The sequence below is a fragment of the Melanerpes formicivorus genome, unplaced genomic scaffold (assembly GCF_026170545.1).
Source record: "Melanerpes formicivorus ecotype bairdi unplaced genomic scaffold, bMelFor1.0.p_v2 SCAF_1, whole genome shotgun sequence".
NCBI classification, from domain to species: Eukaryota; Metazoa; Chordata; class Aves; order Piciformes; family Picidae; genus Melanerpes; species Melanerpes formicivorus.
In genome coordinates, this window is record NW_027142353.1 from 48,532,626 (window position 1) to 48,553,909 (window position 21,284).

Below are 21,284 nucleotides of genomic sequence, written 5' to 3' on the forward strand. Positions count from 1 at the left end.
TGAAGGCTGAAGTCAGTTTAAATGATAGACCTGATAAGGCCTCGAACAAAGACAAATAAGAACAGTGGTGAGAATTCAAAAACTCATTACAAACTAGTTTAATATAAAGATTATTAAGAAATGCCATCTCTTCAAAATTAATAAAACCAAAGAGACTGATACAGCACACAGAGGATAAGAGATTTTTTTTTTTCCTTTTAGAAAGATAAGTATTTCTGCTGAATTACTAAAAGATCACTGAAAATATATGAAGTGGTTATGCAAGATAAGTACACAGGAAGAATAAGAAAAACAACAGGTTGGTTGAAAAAAATCGCCATAAGGAACATAGGGGAACTGCACTGGTTAGGCCACACCTCGAGTACTGTGTCCAGTTCTGGGCCCCTCAGTTTAGGAAGGATGTTGACTTGCTGGAACGAGTCCAGAGAAGGGCAACGAAGTTGGTGAGGGGCTTGGAACACAAGCCTTATGAGGAGAGACTGAGGGAGCTGGGGTTGCTTACCCTGGAGAAAAGGAGACTCAGGGGTGACCTTATTGCTCTCTACAACTACCTGAAGGGGGGTTGTAGACAGGCAGAGGTTGGTCTCTTCTCCCAGGCAGCCAGTACCAGAGCAAGAGGACACAGTCTCAGGCTGCACCAGGGGAGGTTCAGGCTGGAGGTCAGGAGGAAGTTTTACACAGAGAGTGATTGCCCATTGGAATGGGCTGCCCGAGGAGGTGGTGGAGTCGCCATCGCTGGAGGTGTTCAGGAGGAGACTTGACAGGGTGGTTGGTTGCATAGTTCAGTTGGTTGGGAGGTGTTGGATGATAGGTTGGACGCGATGATCTTGAAGGTCTCTTCTAACCTGGTTTATTCTATTCTAATTTTGAAATGCAACATATAGGGAAAAAAAGGATTACTCCAAAATGCAAGAATGCTGTAAATATTATCCTTGGCATAACCACAAAACAAAGAAGGCAGGAGAGAGGTTTTAGTTAAATTATTCTCAGGAATATAATAACATTGGATTTGAGGTCTGTGTTTCCAGAGCATTCTATGTTTATTTATTTAACTAGTTAAAATGGGAAAATTATAAGCTGCACATGAGGATTTGCATTGCCTAATAACCCAGCTGGTTCCTCTGATAAGTGTTAGCAGAAGACTTTATTTTATACTAGCACCACTACAACAAAAGTAAAAAACACATCCAATGCCACATCTCCATACTGGAATATATAAACTGTGTGGCAAAATAGAGCATATTGAAGAAGAAGAAGAAAGACAAAGGAAATTAATATGATAACATTGGTGGAAGATAGTTATCTGACAGTAATCCACACAGACATTCTGAGTGAATACATTTAAGGAAGATGGCTTAAGTGATATTTGCTGAAGAAGATTTTAACTACAAAACTTTTTAGCCAAATGTGCTGAAAACTCAAATCTTGAATTTTGAGGATTAGGACAAAGTCTAAATGCAATGCCTGGAAACAGAACTGAGGCAATTTCAAACTGTAATCAGCTCTGTGTGTAATTAACCACTGGAAACATTTATTGAGACATGTGGTACATTATTGCAGGAAATCATTAAATTATCATGGGCTAGGCTTTAAAAAAATAGAACTTTTAGTTCAATTACATGTCATTATATACACAGAGATAAAAGTTATTTATGATTTTATGACAGAAAATCAGTTTAGACTATTATAATAGGCTTTCTGACTTACAGTCTGTAATCCAGACGAAAATGCAATCACAGAAAGATTTACACACAACCAATAGGTTTTTAAGTTATTCATAATTCGGACCAGATATCTTAAGACATATATTTTCCTTTGTTTTTATCCACTGGCATTCCCTATGCAGTGTATTTAATAGATGTCACATTTTTTTTTTTAAATAAGAAGCTGAAAACAACAATTAAATCACTGGCCTTTGATCAACTCACTTTGCACTTCTGATTTTTGCATAAAACTGTGGAAGCTTACTGAATGAAGTGAAGGATTTTTTCCTGCAGTTGACTACATTGTGATTTTACCAGGCTGTAAGAAGCTCTGTGTGACAAGTCTTATCCATAAGCAAGCAATTAATCAATTATTGTGTTCTTGGTAATTGTTTATGAATTAGTCAGTGCTAAAATTTAAAAGGCCATTTTTGAATGCTCATGACAGCTTAAAAAGTGGCATTTTCAAGGATATGAGACAGACTAACTGTGAGCTGCAGGGAGTCACTTTCTTGGAGTGCAAAATCCATGAGTTTTCTGCTGGAATTAAAGGCTTTTTTTAATTTCAATTTGTAAATGTAAGAGGAGAATATACTGTCCAGTGTCTACTCATTAGTGTTATGGTCTTTGAAAAGGTGGGTTCAAAGAGGAGGAGCAGTCTGTGATCCTTGGCCTACCGAATGCCGTACACTTTTCTTTTGCCTCTATTGAGGCCATTAGTTCCTCGAAGCTTTGCTGTGGAGTGAGGCACTGATCACTGCTAAACTGCTGGGACCAGAAAGGAAAAAGAAGTCTTCTGTGTAAATTAGAAATTATTTAAGGGAGGCACAATTCAGGCCAGGCTTTGAGGTGTTAAAACATATAATATTAAGTAGCTGGGTTTCTTTCTAGGTATTTAGAAATTTGATATCCTGAAGGCTCTAGCGGAGGTACAAGAATAGTTCATAGTGACATAGTTCAGTCTGTCTAGTCAGCCATGCTGGCCCTGCTGTGCAGATTGCCAAACTATTCATGAGGTAGGTGCTAAGTTATTTTAATTTACAGTCCAATGCTTAAGCAATCCCCAAAAGTCCTCTGAAAAAAGGTCAAATTTTAATGTCAGACCTGGGATAGAAACTGCTTCATGAGCAGCTCACAGGGTTAAAGGTGACTGGGATGATTTAATCACTTTAAACAAAATACACTTTTTAAATCTCATTGTTTAGTTACTTTTCATTCTTTGCTAGATACTGAGAAAATCTGAAAATACACGAGGGATTTTGTTGTAGATCCTACAGGAGATAAATAAATTCTGTTGTCTTAGGAACTGCCAGCTGAGTTCAGATCATCAGCCATTTTTTATGGCTTGGTAGGTGTAACTTTTATGTGCTGTTGGTGGCCACAGAGCTATTCATGCCATTAAAATCTAGCTACAGAGTTTAGCTGCTGCTTGTGAGTGAGACAGCAATTGTTGATGAGAAATCACTACACTGCATAAAAGAAAAAGGCTCCAGATACTGTAAAATACCAAAATCACAGAGAAAAAACATACGTAAGATTTTACATATGCACATAAACTGAGTTTTCAAGGAATCAGAGAACACATCTGGTTGGAAGAGGCCTCAAAGACAATCCACTCCAACCCTTAACCCAGCACTGAAGGGTCAACACTAAACCACGTTCCCAAGTGCCAGGTTCACATGCTGCTTAAACACCTCCAGGTGACTCTACCACTGCCCTGGGCAGACCATTCCAATGTTTGATAACCCTTTCAGTAAAGAAATATTTCCTAACATCCAGCCTAAACCTCCCTTGGCACAGCTTGAAAGCATTTCATCTAGTCCTGTCACTTGACACCAAGGGGAAGATGCTGGTTCCCTCCTCACTCCAATCTCCCTTTAGGTAGTTTGTAGAAACTGATGAGGTCTCCCCTCAGCCTCTGCTTCTCCAGACTGAAGAACCCCAGCTCTCTCAGATGTTCCTTGTAGGCCATGGTCTCCAGGCTCTTCATGAGTCTTGTTGTCCTTCCCTGGACAAGCTCCAGCACCTCAGTGTCCTTGTAGTGAGAGGCCCAGAACTGAACATAATACTCCAGGTGTGGCCTCACTAGTGCTGGGTACAGGGGGATGATCACCTGTTCCTGCTGGCCACAGTGTTTCTAATACAAGTCAGGATGCTACAGACTTTCTTGGTCATCTGGGTACATTGCTGACTTATATTCAATCAACTGTCAACAAATATCCCCAGGTCTCTCTCCAAGACACAGCTGTCTGAATGTACGTATTTTTAAATGCATTATGAGACTAGAAATACCTCTCTAATTACAATAGAGTTCTGTGCATTTGTTTAAGGCTCATAATTGTTCATGCACTTGTTAGGCACTGCAGATGATTGATGGAGCAAGGTTAAAATAATCAAAATCAAGCAGCTACCTAATTTACCTGCTCATCCACTGTAATTGCAGCTTCTGTATTGAATGGCAGTCACCAGTGGAAACCACGAAAAGCATAGCTCAGGCTGGTGTTTGTCCTTAACATAAGGTAACACTGCCATTCAAACAGTGCATAAACCTAGCCTAGGCAAGGCTGGACAATGCAATGCTGAGACAATCAGGGAGCAGGCTGTAGTTGTGGCAATGGCTCTTTCTTTATTTGAGAAGAAAAACAGAGAGTTATAATTAAAAGGTATCTGCTCCACAAAATAATCAGCAGGATAAGGCTAGTCATTTTTTCACCTGTAGACTATATTGCCCTGTATTAGGACAGGTTACACATATTAGAACAAGTTAGTTGGGAAATGGTCCCTTGTTGGCCCACTAATATTTTCAACTGCATAGGAAGATGATGCTGCTATGACATAAGGAACTGTCAGGAGGGAGTCTTGAAGGCAAGGCTGATTGGGAAAGCATACAAGGATGGCTGGGAAAAAAACAACTGGAACCTTAGTAATGTCCTATCCCCCAACTCACCAGTGCCTGCGGCCCCCAAACCTGTCAGATGTGTGCACAGAAACCTTCACTATTATGTAAGTGGAGGTGGGGTTTGGCACCTCTCCCCGCACGCTCTGCCCAAATGTGCAGGGGCAGGGGCTGGACCACCCTACAATAAAAGGAGACACTTCTCCCCAGGAGCTGAGGCAGCTGTTGTAGAGGGACATCTTGTCCCCACAGGGATGCTCAGGAAGAATCATGCCTACTGGCCTCTGACCAGTACAGCTGCAACGGGGAAAATCAGTAGCACCTGGACCCCGGCCTCTGTGATTACATTCTGTCTGGTCTGTATTTGGGAATCAATAAAGGGACATGCTGTATGCTCTACTAATTTGAGTGTGTGTGAGTGTCTTTGTCCACGGGTCTGGGGGAGCCAGATCCAATTCAGAATCTAACCAGAACATGCCCCTATCACCTGTCACAGAGCCTTCTCCTATGGAAGAAGATATATTTCCCTATGTTTGCTCCATCAGTCCTCCTGAGACACATGAAAATGAGTAAGGAAATATTGATACATTGTGTGATGAAAACCTACTGGATCATTCAGTGTCACCCCCAGGTGAATCATGTGTTCAACCTTGTCCTTTGTCTTTTTCCCACATAGCTGATCAAGAAGTAGAATTAATTGCTTGCTCTTCACCTAACAGGAGGACTTGCAAAGGAAATAGCACCTTTCCCAGATACTCTACTCAATACTGACAGCAGTAGTTTTGGAATGGAAATAAACTTAAGTCAAGATCCTCTCTGAAAATGCATTATTTGGGCAAGTCAATGTTTGTGCTAGCTACACAAAGAGGACCCAATTCCAGTCAAGGCTTTTAAGACCTTCAAGATTTACAAATATTTTACAAAGTGCCACAGATTTCATGGACCTATTAGGCACTCAGATGTCTCTATGAACAGAAAACTTGAGACCTGATGTATCATCATGCAGGACAGTGCCTGTTATCCAAACCTCAAGTGAGTGCAGCTGGGCTTCCATGGCTGCTGCCCCTCTCAGCCCTTGCACAGGCACTCCTGTGATAACACAGTAGCACAGATTTGCCTTCCCTTAGGACTTCTTTGACAACTGGGCACTGTGACACTGTACAGCAGACACCGATCAGAACTGGAGGGATGTTGCTGTGTGTTCATGTGAAAACAGCAGGGACAAACTAATAATTTCTGGGCTCAGAGTCTAAGCCTTTACAGGAATATGCATTTCAAAACTGATGATGCTTTCTATTGGAAATTATGTTAGAAGCAAATTGAGAAATCATATGAGGCCCACTGTTGGATTTCACTCGGTTGAGCTGAGGAAAAACACATCATTATTTAGATGGTGAGAACAGCAACGGAATGAGAAACCTGGGCACATGTTATCATGGTTTTGTAGCATTTCTGCTTGTCATTATTTACCCATATAGGGAGATGGAAAAAGACTGCCTGGACTGATAAAAAGACCATGCAAAATTCTATACCCATAATTGCATGTCTGTACTTTGGAGTTTGTGTGCTTGAATTTCTATTAAAAAAATGTAATAGAATAACATTTCATTACAGAATGTTGGATTTTTAGTGCATATTACTGACTTGCTTTGAATTGATAAACAAGGTTCCTGCTTTGGCACATGCTGTTAGTTTCTGTTGTTGATTATTTATGACACGAAATACATAGATGTCTAGAAAAGACACTGAAGATGAGATCCAATTTTGTGGCTTGCTCTTCAGAAGGCTAAAACAATCCTAGCTGTACTATACATCTATATTCAATGTAAAGCAAGGAGTGCAAAATAAATAGAAGGGAGAAATATTCAACTCAGAGTCCTTCACAAAGATGATGGCTTGGATATCATTTCATTTGGAAACTTCAACTTCACAGAATATGTCTTGCAGAATAATGCTGCCCATTGTCCTTGTTTGAGGCTGGGCAGATCCTCTATTGCCCCAAGAGGGACAAAAGAATGACACTCACACAAATGGATTGGAAAGTGATGGAAAGTTTAAATGGAAAAGCAATTAGTGTTTTACAGAAACTATGAAGCATAGTGGCAAAGAATCCCAGAGTGTACAGAGTCCCTTACACTACACCCAAAGGCCCCAAATGCCTTCTCCCCATGTGAGGGTCTATCCAAAACTCCGCAGGGCTCTTTCTTCCACCCCTCACTGCTAGGCTAGTGTCAGGCTAGCCAGGTCTGAGACTGCCCTCCCCCTCTTCTCCTGGAATTAGGCCTAGCCAGGCCTGAGAGGCCTTGAGATGCTCTGCCACCATTACCCGATAGGGAGCATCTCCCACAGGAGCAGAGAGGGAAGAAGCTGGTGAGGGGTTTGGAGCACAAGCCCCATGAGGAGAGGCTGAGAGAGCTGGGGTTGCTTAGCCTGGAGAAGAGGAGGCTCAGGGGAGACCTTATTGCTCTCTACAACTATCTGAAGAGAGGCTGTAACCAGGTGGGGGTTGGTCTCTTCTCCCAGGCAACCAGCACCAGAACAAGAGGACACAGTCGCAAGCTGCACCAGGGGAAGTTTAGGCTGGCTAGGAAGACATTTACACAGAAAGAGTGATTTGCCATTGGAATGTGCTGCCCAGGCAGGTGGAGGAGTCAGCATCACTGGAAGTATTTAAGAAGAGGCTGGATAAGGCACTCAGTACCATGGTTTAGTTGATTAGATGGTGTTGGGTGATAGGTTGGACATGATGATCTTGAAGGTCTTTTCCAACCAGGTTAATTCTATTCTAATTCTATGCTATTCTAATTCTATTCTAAGAGAATGACTTTGCAGGCAAATTTATAGGGTTCAGGATTTATGGGTATGAAATACACTGTTTTCTGTGTCCACCTTACTGGTTTGGACACCTGGGGATACCAGAGGTGTAAATTATGTGGCAGTAATAGGAGGCACCCAGCCTAAACTGCCACACACATCTATCTGATTAAAAAAAAACAAAGGGAAAACCCCCTCTGTTTCTGACCTGAGTATAGTCAAAAGGTGGTCCAGAACTTTACTGAGCATGTAAGTTCACTGTGATGGCATTAAATGGGAATGTGCTAATTACAGGTAAAGGAAGCAGGTATGGTATCAGCAGTTCAGTGCTGCTATTAGTTTTTCATTATTCAGGAAATCTGATGAAAGAGCAATTTGCAATAGTAAGCATACCTCACACTTCAGAGCTTTCTACTGAAATTGTCAAGATTCAGTGAAATCTTTAAGATTTAAGAACGGCTTTAGGAGCAAAGTAGAAGTAGCCAAATGAAATGTACATATGAACTGATTTCAATATGAATGATCCTACTCAGTTACAGTTTCCTGACTGACATTGTCCCAGAAGCATCTCCAGTGTTGGATATTCTTTTGGAAGGACAGAAGTCAAAGTGCTGAGCTGAAGACTTTAATACATTAATGAGTATTACAAAGGATGGCTATGCAGAAAACATAAGGCTCAGCATTTGCCATCCCACAACAAAACCAGGAATAATTGTTATATTTTTTTACCCTGAAGACTATGACCCATGATCATAGAAACATATTTTTGATCATTTAAACTCTATGCTCTCTATGCACTCTATTTCAAGTGTACTGTGCTTATGAAAACTTTTAGTCTACTACAAATACTACTTGTAAGACCTGAACATCTGTGAAATCAAAAAGGAATTCAAGGCCTTAGGACAATTGATTGGTGGGGCAGAAGCTCAAGTGGTGTTCTGCTCAGTTCCCTCAGTGGCAGAGGTGTACACTGAAAGGAGCAGAGAACCCATGCCATCAACAAATGGCTCCAGTGATGGTGCCAGCAGTGGAATCTTGGGTTCTTTGATCAAGGGGCAACCTGCTGGACCTAGATGGGGTGAATCTATCTAGAAAGGGCAAGAGGGCTCTAGCACTGGAGTTGGCAGGGCTCATTGGTGTTGGGTAACAGGTTGGACTTGATGATCTCTGAGGTCTTTTCCAACCTTAACTGATTCTATGATTCTATGATTCTATGAAATATAGCTTCTGAAGAATCTTGAGAATGTCTTATGAGGAGCAGCTGAGGGAGCTGGGGTTGCTTAGTGTGAAGAAAAGGAGGCTGAGGGGAAATAGTGCTCTCTACAGCTACCTAAAGGGAGGTTGTAAAGAGGTAGTTATCAGTCTCTTCTCCCAAGTCACAGCTGGTATAACAAGAGGAAATGACATCAAGTTATGCCAGGGGAGGTTTAAGTTACACATTAGGAAAAAAATCCATAGTGAAAGAGTTATTAAAGATTAGAAAAGGTTGCCCAGGGAAGTGGTTGAATCTCTATGCCTGGATGTATCCATTGATATGATGGTTAAAGGATATGGTGTAGTAGTAGCTCTGGTAGAGTTAGATCATGGTTGGACTTGATCTTAGAAGTCTTTTCCAACCATGGTGCTTCTGTGATTCTGTGAAAAGATAAAACTGTAACTCTTTTAAAAAATTGCTCTCATTTGCAGGTTGGAAAGAAAGTGGGGTTTGCAAAAGTGACTCTTGTAAAGGCAGAATTATGTGTGCCTCTGTCTTTGAGGAAATGAACAGTGCAATCAGTCCTGATCTGATACAGCACACTCTTTCACAGTATCACAGTATCACTAAGGTTGGAAAGGACCCCGAGGATCATCAAGTCCAACCTATCAACACAGACCCCATGACTAGACCATGGCACCAAGTGCCACGTCCAATCCCCTCTTGAACGCCTTCAGGGATGGTGACTCCACCACCTCCCTGGGCAGCCCGTTCCAATGACAAATGACTCAGAGTATCATAGTTTCATAGTTTCATTCAGGGTTGGAAGGGACCACAAAGATCATCTAGTTCCAACCCCCCTGCCATGGGCAGGGACACCCCACACTAGATCAGCCTGGACAGAGCCTCATCCAGCCTGGTCTTAAACACCTCCAGGGACGGGGCCTCAACCACCTCCCTGGACAACCCATTCCAGGGTCTCACCACTCTCATGGTGAAGAACCTCCTCCTCACCTCCAGCTTCATTCCATTCCCCCTAGTCCTATCACTACCTGAGATCCTGAGAAGTCCTTCCCCAGCCTTCCTATAGGCCCCTTTCAGATACTGGAAGGCCACAATTAGGTCACCTCGGAGCCTTCTCTTCTCCAGACTGAACAGCCCCAACTCCTTCAGTCTATCCTCATAGGAGAGGTGCTCCAGCCCTCTGATCATCCTTGTGGCCCTTCTCTGGACACGTTCCAGCACCTCCACATCCCTCTTGTAATAGGGGCTCCAGAACTGGACCCAGTACTCCAGGTGGGGTCTCACCAGGGCTGAGTAGAGGGGGAGGATCACCTCCCTCGACCTGCTAGCCACACTTCTCCTGATGCAGCCCAGGATCTGATTGGCTTTGCAGGCTGCAAGTGCACACTGAGAGCTCATGTTGAGCTTCTCGTCCACCAGCACCGCTCAGTGAAGAAATTCCTCCTCACCTCGAGTCTAAACCTCCCCTGGTGCAGCTTGAGACTGTGTCCCTATGTCTCTAGGAATCAGACCTAACACTCACATTATCCCCTCTCTGTCGTAGTTCTGCTGGTAGCTCTTCCCTGGCTCCCTGAGGATTGCCTGTACCTGTTAGTGGCTTGAAGAAGGATAACGCTCCTTAAATTGTAGGGGCTCCTAAAACATCAAGATCTTGTGCATGACAGCACAGTCTGCTTCTGAATATGACTTACATGCCAGTGGGGCATATTTCACAAATGAAGAATACAATTCAACACTTAAGCAGAAAGTAGGAAGATGAAAACAAAGAAGTGATATATGTTTAACAGTCCTAGATATCAATAGTGCCTGGGAGAAGAGTGGAGAGGATCGATAGTTACCCTATCAATTAGGCAAGAACCACCCCACAGTAAATACTGTGGCTCTCTAAGTTGGATGATGATGCATCCCTCTACCCAGCCTTGTCAATTCTGGCAAAGAACAGACTTTTCATCAGTCAGAGACTGTTTAGCTGAGCTCTGCAACTGTAAAATGCCTATAAAAGGAAAAACATTTTGCATTTCTCTGAGTCTTTGTGTGCAGAATAGCTCTCTGTCTGTGATAAAGGAAACAGGCGTAGCATGTTGAAGAGGGATGAAAAGGAGGGGGGAAATGTGGTTGTTTTGGGTTTTTTCCTTTCTTACTGCTGTCATCTGAGTCAAGATATTTCACTGATACAATTTCCATCTCAATATGAGAGTTATGATGATTCATCTCATTTTGCAGGGCATCCTCTATCCAGACTTCAAGGCCCTTTCCAGAGAACACAGCAGCAAAGAAAAGCATATTTCAGGAAAAGACTGATAAATTTTTGATTCTTCTAAAGCTTTTTCATTCATAATTATATCTATATTTGTATTCCAGAGTAGAGAAATCTTTCCCTCTGGTTGAGTTGGGTGACTTTGCCCTAAAATGCTATGATGTGAGGGCAGGACACACATCTAGATCAGCCATCCTTACTCTTGTGCTTCCTAACGCCTAGTCAAGGATGCCAACAGAAACAAATATGATTGCCCATGCATAATCTTTGGGGTCAAATAAGACACAGCCCAGACCATCAGCCTGCAGTCTTGTTGGATACATTTCAAATGATTAAGCACTAAGAGATGGTATTTCAATAGCAGTAACCCAATGCGAGATGAAGAATCATATTGCCTATATGCCCCCAAAAAGGCCATTTCCCATCCAGTTCTTGTCATGTCTTGTCTTGATTTTGGCTTCAGCGACTGCAATGAGATATGTATCTCAAACAAAAAAGCATACTAGAAACATGCACTGTTTCCAGAGGAGAGCACTACACAGACACCAGTCTTGCCTTAGGAGATACTCAGCTGGCAGCAGCTTAGCTTGTCAGAGTGACAGCAGATTGACTCGACAACTTGTTTGTTCCCTGAGGAGGCTCTTTGCTTCCCGGAGAAGTGGCATAGCTGCTGAATGTTTAACTGAGCATCAGTCACTCTTTAAACTACATGGCTGTATACTAAACAGAGTAGAAATATGCATAGCCATGCTTCTACAAAAGAAAAAAACCAGCAAGTAGAAGGGCTGTCTTCAATGTCTGGCATTTTTCCCCCCAATTATTCCCTTCTGAGGTTAATGATGCTTACTTGTGAAGATATCCTGTTGCCCAGAAACAGGCCATCTATTTGGAACTCCAGGACTTGTTATGAGAAACTAAACCACTTTTGATAAGGCTCATAAGGAAAGTTGAGGATGCATTTTTTTGTTAGATAAAACTTCATTATTATACTTTCCTGCTTTTTCAGAAATTAGATGAACAAAGTCATACCCCTTTCCTTACCCCTTTCTTCTCCTCTATCCCCTTCCTTGTTTCCCCTTTTTTCAACAGGTAGCTTTCAGCAAGTGCCAGGCTTTTAATAAAGTTTTTAAACTTTAAAAATAATCCCAATCCCTTGTCAGCAGAAAGATGAATAGGTGAGAATGTCTGAATATCTGTAATGTTCCCTCCTAACAATGGTGTATCTATGCAAACACATACATCTATTCCTTCTGAGAATATGGAGGAGTTAAAGACAACAGCAGGATTAAAATACAGGTTTTTTTTTTTAAGTGTTACAATGAACTTTGTCTCTGCCTCCCACCTTCTCTCTCCAGAGAGAACAGCAATGGCACACAGTGCTGTTGTGAGTGATTTATAGACAGATATTTTGCTCTGTGTTTCTTGCTAGCTAGCCAAAAGTAAAGAGGATTTATGTCTCCAGGCAGTCATCACTGGGGCTCAGAGCACATCCTTCTGCAAGTATCACCAGCAGTGTTACAGAGTTTGAACTGAGTGCATCCTCATAGACACAAACAGTTGTGGGATAGGGAAGGAAGGGTGCCATGATTTCTCCTCCCTTGGGATGTGATTTTACCTGAGGTGATATAGCATGAGCAAGGACCAGTTGTGTAGCAGTTGTGCCTCTACCCAGTATCCCGGCTCCTTGATGGTGACCCACATGTGCTGGCATGGCTCCCCAAGGTCTGCCTCAACACTGTAGGCTTGATGGGAAATAACCAGTTGGCATGTTACCTTGGTAGCTGTCCCTGAGCCTGATATTAATCCAGAATTACTGTTTGCCATCCAGTTCATTGCTAATGAAGTTGTTCTAAGCTATCAGCTGTGCTACATGATGGTGGTCCCCAACCCCCTTAAAAATAAGAGCCAGGTCTTAGGAAAGGAGCAGCTGCAGTCTGTACAGGGGAGGACCCCATCTAGGAGCAGTTCAAGTGTTGGGATACTGTCATTGCTGAGTAGATGGTGTTTATCAAGTGGGCACCATCAAGATGGTAGAGAAAACAATACCTAATCTCTCTTGTCTCCCCCTCTTCAGCGTCAGAGAGCAGCTGGGTGGCACAGGGCACATTAAACAGCCAGGGATAACGTAGCTGCTTTATTCTTAGCCAAGCAGCTTTGATTTGTATCCAGTGGTATGCAGTGGCTTTGAAAGGCTGGTGTGCTAAAAGGGGGAGGAAGAAAACAACATAGTACTCAGGAGAAAGGCTGGCGGGTATTATTCTGAGGCATCTCCCATGTGCCTGTTTTCCTTCTATCTTCCTTCCACCAAGCCTTGCCCTCTCAGCATGTTTCTAACATTTGCAAGTCTGAGTTGAGCTGCTGGCTAATGGTTTGCAAAGCTTCCCTCAGAGGAAGGAGATAGGGGTGGAAAATGGGAATTAGAGAATCGTGCTGGTAGCAGGGGAATTTTACAAAGAGACATACCAGGTGCAGAAATGCCTCTGGGATTCAGTGACAAAAGAGTTTGTATTTTAATTTGTCTCTTGATTAAAAAAATATTAAAAAATTAAAAATAATCTCTAAATTCCAAACAACTCACTCCTCTCTGTTTATTTCTATTTCTGTTTTAAGGAAGGCCAGGATGTCTTCACACTGGTTATGATTGTTGTTGAATGGACATTTGTGCAAAGATATATTCACACCAGTGCTATACAGACCTTAAGGAGACTGAATCATTTATTTAGTGTCTCAAATGAAGATATCACAAGAACTGCTGTTCCTGTGCTCACAGGTGAGGATGACAGGTAATGTTCTTACCACTTTTCTTATAGGGCTGAATAAATCAGTTTTGAAGCAAGAGCTGATTTACTACAGGTTTTAATCTGCTACATTATAGTAAATGGACATTAATACTGTGTGTCTTTGATGGTCATTCTGTAAATGATCTGCTGAACTGTCCTTGCTGATGGCACAGCATTGCAGTGCTATAAGATAAACTACCCTTACTCATGGCTCAAAGGCTGGATCTGGGAATTTGTCTTCAGAGCTCCATATATGGCCTCAAAGCTGCTTGTATCAGAATTATTCCAGTTTGGGGGAAGGGCTTGGGTGGGTAGGAATTTTAATGATGTGCACTGTGGGAGCTGGCTTTGTCATATTTTTGGGGATAACCTGTGCCATTTACTTACATAGTAGAGTTACCCTGTTAAGGCAGGATCTTGCTGCTTGTCTTGTTGCTCGGAGTTTGCGTTTATTGGATCAAATATGCTTATGTGAGAGATTGGTGTTTTTGGAATGGTGGTTGGTAGTTGCCTCAGTCCACACTGAATACTCCTTACTCTTTTTGGGGGGTTTGTTTGTTTGTTTTTCCCTTTCTGGCATAATAAGATCGACCTTGTTAATTATCAGTTGAGGAAATTACAGTTGTTCACAGACAGCTGCCTCTCTGCATTGGTTTCTTCCTTTCCAATGAATCATGTTATATTTATGATTCCTGCTTTCTGCCTTTAGAAAACTCATTTCCATTCCCTGTTTCCAAACCCTTACATGCAGTTCTGCAAAATAACCTGACTGTTTAGACTGTAAAGTTTTCACAACTTATGTTGTAGCATCTGCTGTGGGAAACAATGACCAAAATAAAGTAGCCTGCTATCAGAAAATATTAGGCCTGTCTAGCATTCAATCCAGCTGACGCCTTCTGAAATATGAATACCTAAGTTTTCATCTGACACATGCTCAGAATGCAAATTGATCCACATAAAACAAGACATGCTTGAAAAGCATTGACAATATTTTTGCCTTACCAAAATATCTTGACAGAGAAATTTATGACCAATGAATAATGCTTGAAAAGAAAAGGCCACACACACAGTAGCATGACTGATCTGATGGCAGCAATGTACTCTGAGCTATGTAGGATCTGTGCATTAACAACCTGGTTTTATAGCACAACAATATTTGGGATACAACAAAGTTGTTAGGACTGAGTTAAAAACAAAGATAATTGCATTGTTGAATTACACCTCAAAAGAACAGTCCAGACTATATTTAAATCTTGTAGAACAACTGTCCAAGAGAAAGGTATGAGATGTATGCATTATGATGGTCAGACTGGCTCATTTTCTAGCACCCTTCTTGCAGGTTAAGCATGACTTATGTTACATGAAAACAGAGATATTTTGAGATCCTTTACTGCTGACTTAGCACTTGCTAGGATAGATGTGGCTTCCATAGAAGAGCTTCTCATTAAAATCTCTTCATACCATCACTCACCTGTCTTTCTGTTCAGACTTGCAAGGAAAAGAACAGAAAGCACATTCCATACCCTGTCCTACCTAGTATATACCTGCTGATCTATAGAATTCTCCCCACCTTGGCTACATCTGAATTGACAAGAACTGTCTTTTTGCTTTCCTGCTCTATGCCCAATTCCTTTCCTTAATAGTGCTTTTACTATCACTTGTTTTAGTGCTTGTGCTGTGAAGTCAGTCACACTGACCTAATAACATTGCAGTTCTGACCTGCAAGACTCCTTCATCTCTTTTACACATTTTTCCTTAAAGCTAATTTCTGCACAGTATTAGCCCCAGCAATAGATTTTGCACAGCATGTCCCTCTGGGTTCTATTTTTGTGTTAGGTTATAAGCTCTTTGCATCTGTGATAGGTCACAGTATTTCAGAAAGTGCTGTGTGGTTCTCTAACAATGCATGAGTTAGTGCTAACATGAAATCCCATCTTGATATGTGAGGGGGAACTGACTTTCTGACTCATGTCCTCTCTTGTTTGCACAGACTGCCTGCAGCCTGACAGCCACCACAGTAATCTTAATTCTTTCAGAAATAACAGAGCAGAGGAAGACCCCTGGCAGTGGACTCCCATATGCCCTTCTTGGTTCATCTTATACTTTAATTCTCTTTGTTCCACCTCCATTACTGCTACATAAAACACATCCATACTGGTTTTGACTTTATGCCCTCATTAAATGATGTTATATGGCAGAGAGGGAGCAGTCCCAGTGTGGTGGGTTGAAGTTTCCCCCCAACATTAACTTTGCCAGACTAACTTAGTTGGAAGCAAATGAAGCTGTATTTGCAAGCAAAATCTATGCTCTACAATGGAGTGCAATGAATATGTATAAAATAGACAGTATTTACAATATCATACAGATATTTACAATGAGCAAACAACATAAAAACTCCCCTGGTCAAGAGACCAGAGAAGCCATTCCATTGTCCCCCTCTACCTCCCTGTTCCAAGAGAGAAAGGAGTGGAGAAAGAAGCAGTGGGTTAGACTTAGCCAAGGCCAGCCAAAGCACACAGATTATCGCTCCCCAGTGAAGCAAAAGCAGCTGAGATCAGAAGAGAAGAGAAAAGAGGGAAGAATTGTTATGGTACAGCTCCTCTTATTCTAGCAATTTATCCAATGAATTTAGAATAATCTTTTGTCTTCCTTTTAACATCCAATAGTGATTTATTTACATTTTTCTACTTTTCTGCTCGAAATCTGCAGCTAAAATTTAAAGGCATAGCCTAACACCACCACACCCAGAGTTTCCTAGAGTGTGTGGAAGATAACTCTCTGACACAGCTGGTGAGGGAGACAACAAGAGAAGGTACCCTGCTGGACCTACTCTTTTGTGATGACTTGTTTGAGATGTGATGGCTGGAGGCTGTCTGGAGCACAGTGATCATGAAATGACAGAGTTTTGATTCTTAGAGAAGTAAACAAGGAGCTGTCACCTTGGACTTCAGGAGGGCAGACTGTAGCTTGTTTAGGAGACTGGATGACAGAGTTGCTTGGGAGGCAGTCGTGAAGGGCAAAGGAGACTGGGAAGTCTGGACATTTTTCAAGAAGGAAGTCTTAAAGATGCAGGAGCAGGCTGACCCCCTGTGCAGAAAGACTAGCAGACAGGGAATAAGAATAGCTTAGCTGAACAGACAACGTTGGCTGCAATTCAGGTGAAAAAAGGGAAGTTTATGGCATCTGGAAGAAGCAGCAGGCCACTCAAGAGGACTACAAGAATGCCATGAGGGTCTGTAGAGAGAAAATTAAAAGGGCCAAAGCCCAACTGGAAGACAATAAGAATGTTTCTATGAATAGATTAGCAACAAAATTACTAAGAAGAATCTCCATCCTTTATTGTATGCAAGGGAAAAAATGAGGTACTTAATGCCATCTTTGCCTCAGCCTTTAGTTTAATAGAACTAGTTCTTTTCTTCATACTCAGCCCCCCGAGCTGGAAGACAAGGACAGAGAACAGAGTGAAACCCCCATAACTGAAAAGGAAACAGTAACCTGCTATACCAGTTGGATCCACAGAAGCCTCTGGGACCAGATAGGATCCACCCACAGTACTGAAAGAGCTGACAAAAGTACTCACCAAGCCACATTCCATCATTTACTAGCAGTCTAGTCAGGGAGATCTCAGCTGAATGGAGATGAGCAAATGTGATGCCCTTCCACAAGGGCAGGAGGATCCAGGCTCTGTTGACCTTATTGATGGAGCAGAAGTAGTAGATAAAACACAAATAGTGTATGCAGACTTGAGAAGTCTAGACACAAGACAGATAATTGTTTTGTTTCAGCTACTGATATTCCAGTCTAATTGTGGATTAACTGACAGCATGTGGAACTGCTGTTGTGATATGCTGGACTGGGCCAACTGCTTCTGAACTCTAACTTTATGTGTACCAGTACCGATTTGATTGGTAGGATCTGAAATTCCAGCCCATGCAGGAGCTCATTTGGGATTTGCTAAGGATCAGAACTACCACTCGAATTACATACAGCTCTCTGAGAGCTCAAGGGTCTCTGTTGATTTTTACTAGCTGAGAAACTTGCATTACCCTTCTCCTAAAGACTTTCTTTCCAGACAGCTCTGACAGACATTGTTGATGTAGGTTTACAGTAGTCTGGCTGACTCAGTCAACAGATCAGCCAAACAGCATATTTTTGATGCAAAACGTTTATATCCTTTAACGTGGAAATAGATTGAATTGTCATTCAAGTTATTAATATCCCAAAAGACACACAAACACTGGGAGAAATCTACTTCTCTACACTGCTTGCTTCACTTGGTCTGAAAATGACGTCCTTTAGGACTGCTGCAGAACTGAAAGTGCTGTACTGGCCCCTATGTAGGATAGGATAGAATAACATTTACTTAGGCATTATCTAGATTAGGAAAATAAGACATACTTCAAAAATATTAGCTAATATTTGTTACTCTGCTTGTTTCTTTAAATACTGATAATCTCAATGCTAGCTAGGACTATATTAACGATAATTAGGTAGCGTTTAATCTCCTTAGTTTAGACACAGCTTTAGGAAAAAAAAATATTAACAAGCCTTTGTATCATCAGTAGAATCACTGAAGCTTTGTTTGTGCTATATGTGCAGTACTTGACTTTGTAGTTATCTAATACTATCACCGCTCGGATTTAATTTGTCTGGAGGGCTTGGGATTCATATGGAGAACAAGGCAAGAACTCCAACTGCACCTTTCTTTCTGACAAGGTGCACATAGTTCTTCCATGTGCAGTTATCTGTGCTCATGAAATTTTCAGGAGGTGTGAGACTGTTCCCACAGTGTCAGGTTTCTCTGAGGGTGGACAAAAGTAGAAAGTGTAGGCACACAGGTATATTAAAATGGGATGATTGCCTATACCTGATTATTTCAGTAAAGCAGCCTAAATAGTTAAAATCTTGTCTGAAAACAATCTTTGTGCATGCAGGTACATCAAATGCTGCTTTTGGTATAAATCATAGAATCATAGAATCAATGAGGTTAGAAGAGACCTCAAAGATCATCAAGTCCAACCTGTCAACCAACACCTCATGACTACTAAACCATGGCACCAAGTCCCATGTCCAATCCCCTCTTGAACACCTCCAGGGATGGTGACTCCACCACCTCCCTGGGCAGCACATTCCAACGGCTAACAACTCTCTCTGTGAAGAACTTTCTCCTCACCTCAAGCCTAAACTTCCCCTGGTGCAGCTTTAGACTGTGTCCTCCTGTTCTGGTGCTGGTTGCCTGGGAGAAGAGACCAACTCCCTCCTGTCTACAACCTCCCTTCAGGTAGTTGTAGAGAGCAATAAGGTCTCCCCTGAGCCTCCTCTTCTCCAGGCTAGACAATCCCAGCTCCCTCAGCCTCTCCTCATGGGGCTTATGCCTGAGGCCTCTCCTCAGCCTCGTTGCCCTTCTCTGGACACATTGAAGAGTCTCAATGTCCTTCTTAAATTGAGGTGCCCAGAACTGGACACAATACTCAAGGTGTGGCCTAAATGGTACAATACACACAAAAACTACTGCTCGGGTAAGAAATGGATGCCAGGATCTCCTTCTAATGACTCGGTTCTGTATTGCTATAAGCAATAGTGAGAAATAGAAAGGGGATGTAATACATGGAACCAGCCCCCAGTGGCTGTTAGTCATACTTCAGTCCAGGGTACATAAGGAATAAAAACGAGCCCTTTCACATTTCCAGAAGGATGAGTGAGTGAGCAGGCAGCAGCAAATGGAGCAGTTAAGTTAGATGGTCTAAGCATTTGCTGCATTGGTTGCTGTGTCCTCTTGCTCTGGTACTGGCTGCCTGGGAGAAGAGACCAACATCCGCCTGTCTACAACCTCCCTTCAGGTAGCTGTAGAGAGCTTTAATGCAGTGGAACACCTCCCTGCTTGCAGAAGAGGAGACTGAGGGCTGACCTCATTAATGCTTATAAATACATGAAGGGTAAGTGTCAGGAGGATGAAGCCAGCCTGTTGTCCAATGTCAGTGATGTCCAATGAAAGGATAAGGGGCAATGGGTGTAAACCAGAGCACAGGAGGTTCCACATAAACATAAGGAAAAGCTTTTGCCCTGTGAGGGTGACAGAGCACTGGAACAGGCTGCCCAGAGAGGTTGTGAAGACCCACCTGGATGTGTTCCTGTATGACATGCTCTAGGTAGTCCTGCCTAGGTAGTCAGGGGGATTGGACTAGATGGTCTTTTGAGCTCCTTTCCAACCCTTAACAGTCTGTGATTTGCAGGTCAACTTAGAAGAAAGAGATGAAATGTGAAGGCAAACAAGAACCAAACTGGCAAATGCATGTCTTAAACATTTCAACACTAGATCAGCTTCATTGCCATCCTTGCCACCCATTTAGTGAAACAGAATTTTACTAAGTGCTGAGCAACCAAAAACCCTGAGAGATACACATCTGGGTGCGCTTTTCTGATGAAGTGTTTCAGATTTCCTTCACTTCCATCTGCTTTGCCCCCAAGGGGCAGAAGAGTTCTCTAATCAAGCAAAGTAACAAATGGTCAGCATAACTATTCTTTTCCAAAATGAGCACAAATATCTCTCAAGAAATCTGTTCCATCTCAGTGCTTCTTCAAAGAATGAGTGGAACTGCAGGATATGAAAAGCAATGAATCTCAGAAGAAACACTGTACAGCTTACAATTCCTTCTTATAGCTAGGGTAAGATCTTATCCTGGTTTTAATTAATATAAATAGCATAAAATTGTTCTGTTTAATGAGCACTAGAACTCATGTTTCCTTTCTCTGGAGCAGCAGTGTCCAGCTCTCCCTTCTAGGTGATCTATCAAAGGTCCCACTCACTCCTTATGTCTGCACCACCAAAACTTTACTACTGCTGCTCACAGGGTAGCATATTCAACAGAAGAGGGACAGAAGCCTCCAAATAAGAACAAATTTACTTTTCTGGAACTTCCCATTTCTAGGGAGTGGAAAAGCAGTGAATTCCAAAGAAGAGCAAGAAAGATAGCAAGGCATCTAGAGCACAAATCTTGTGAAGGGTAGCTGGGTGAACTGCAGGTGTTAAGCCCAGAGAAAAGGAGGTTAAAGACAGACCCAATTACTGTCTACAAACACCTGAAAAGAGGTTGTAGTGAGGTGGGAGATGGTGTCCTCTCCCAGGTAACAAGGGATAGGACAAGAAGAAATGGCCTCAAGTTGCATCAGGGGAGGATTCGATTCAGCATTAGAAAAAATTGCTTCACTGAAAGGTTATCAAGCACTGGAACAGGCTGATCTGGGAGGTGATTGAGCCACCGTCCATGAAGGTAGTTTGTGCAGATATGGCACTTAGGGACATGGTTTAGTGTTGGACCTGGTAGCATTGTGTTTATGGTTGGATGTGACAAACTTAAGAGTCTTTTCCAACCTAAATGATTCTATGAACTGTATCTAGCTCTCCCACAACCACAGTGGGTTACTGAACCTGAGCCTTCTGCATCTGAAGAGAGTTACTCTGACAACTGCACAATTGTACAGGAGCAGCACATAACCATTGTTGTACTTAAACAATATATATTTGCAGATTAGATGTTTGTAAAAAGGTAGGGGTAAATTGTAGTTTCATTTACTGATCTGTACCTCGCAGAGTTTATAAATGAACGAGGACTTA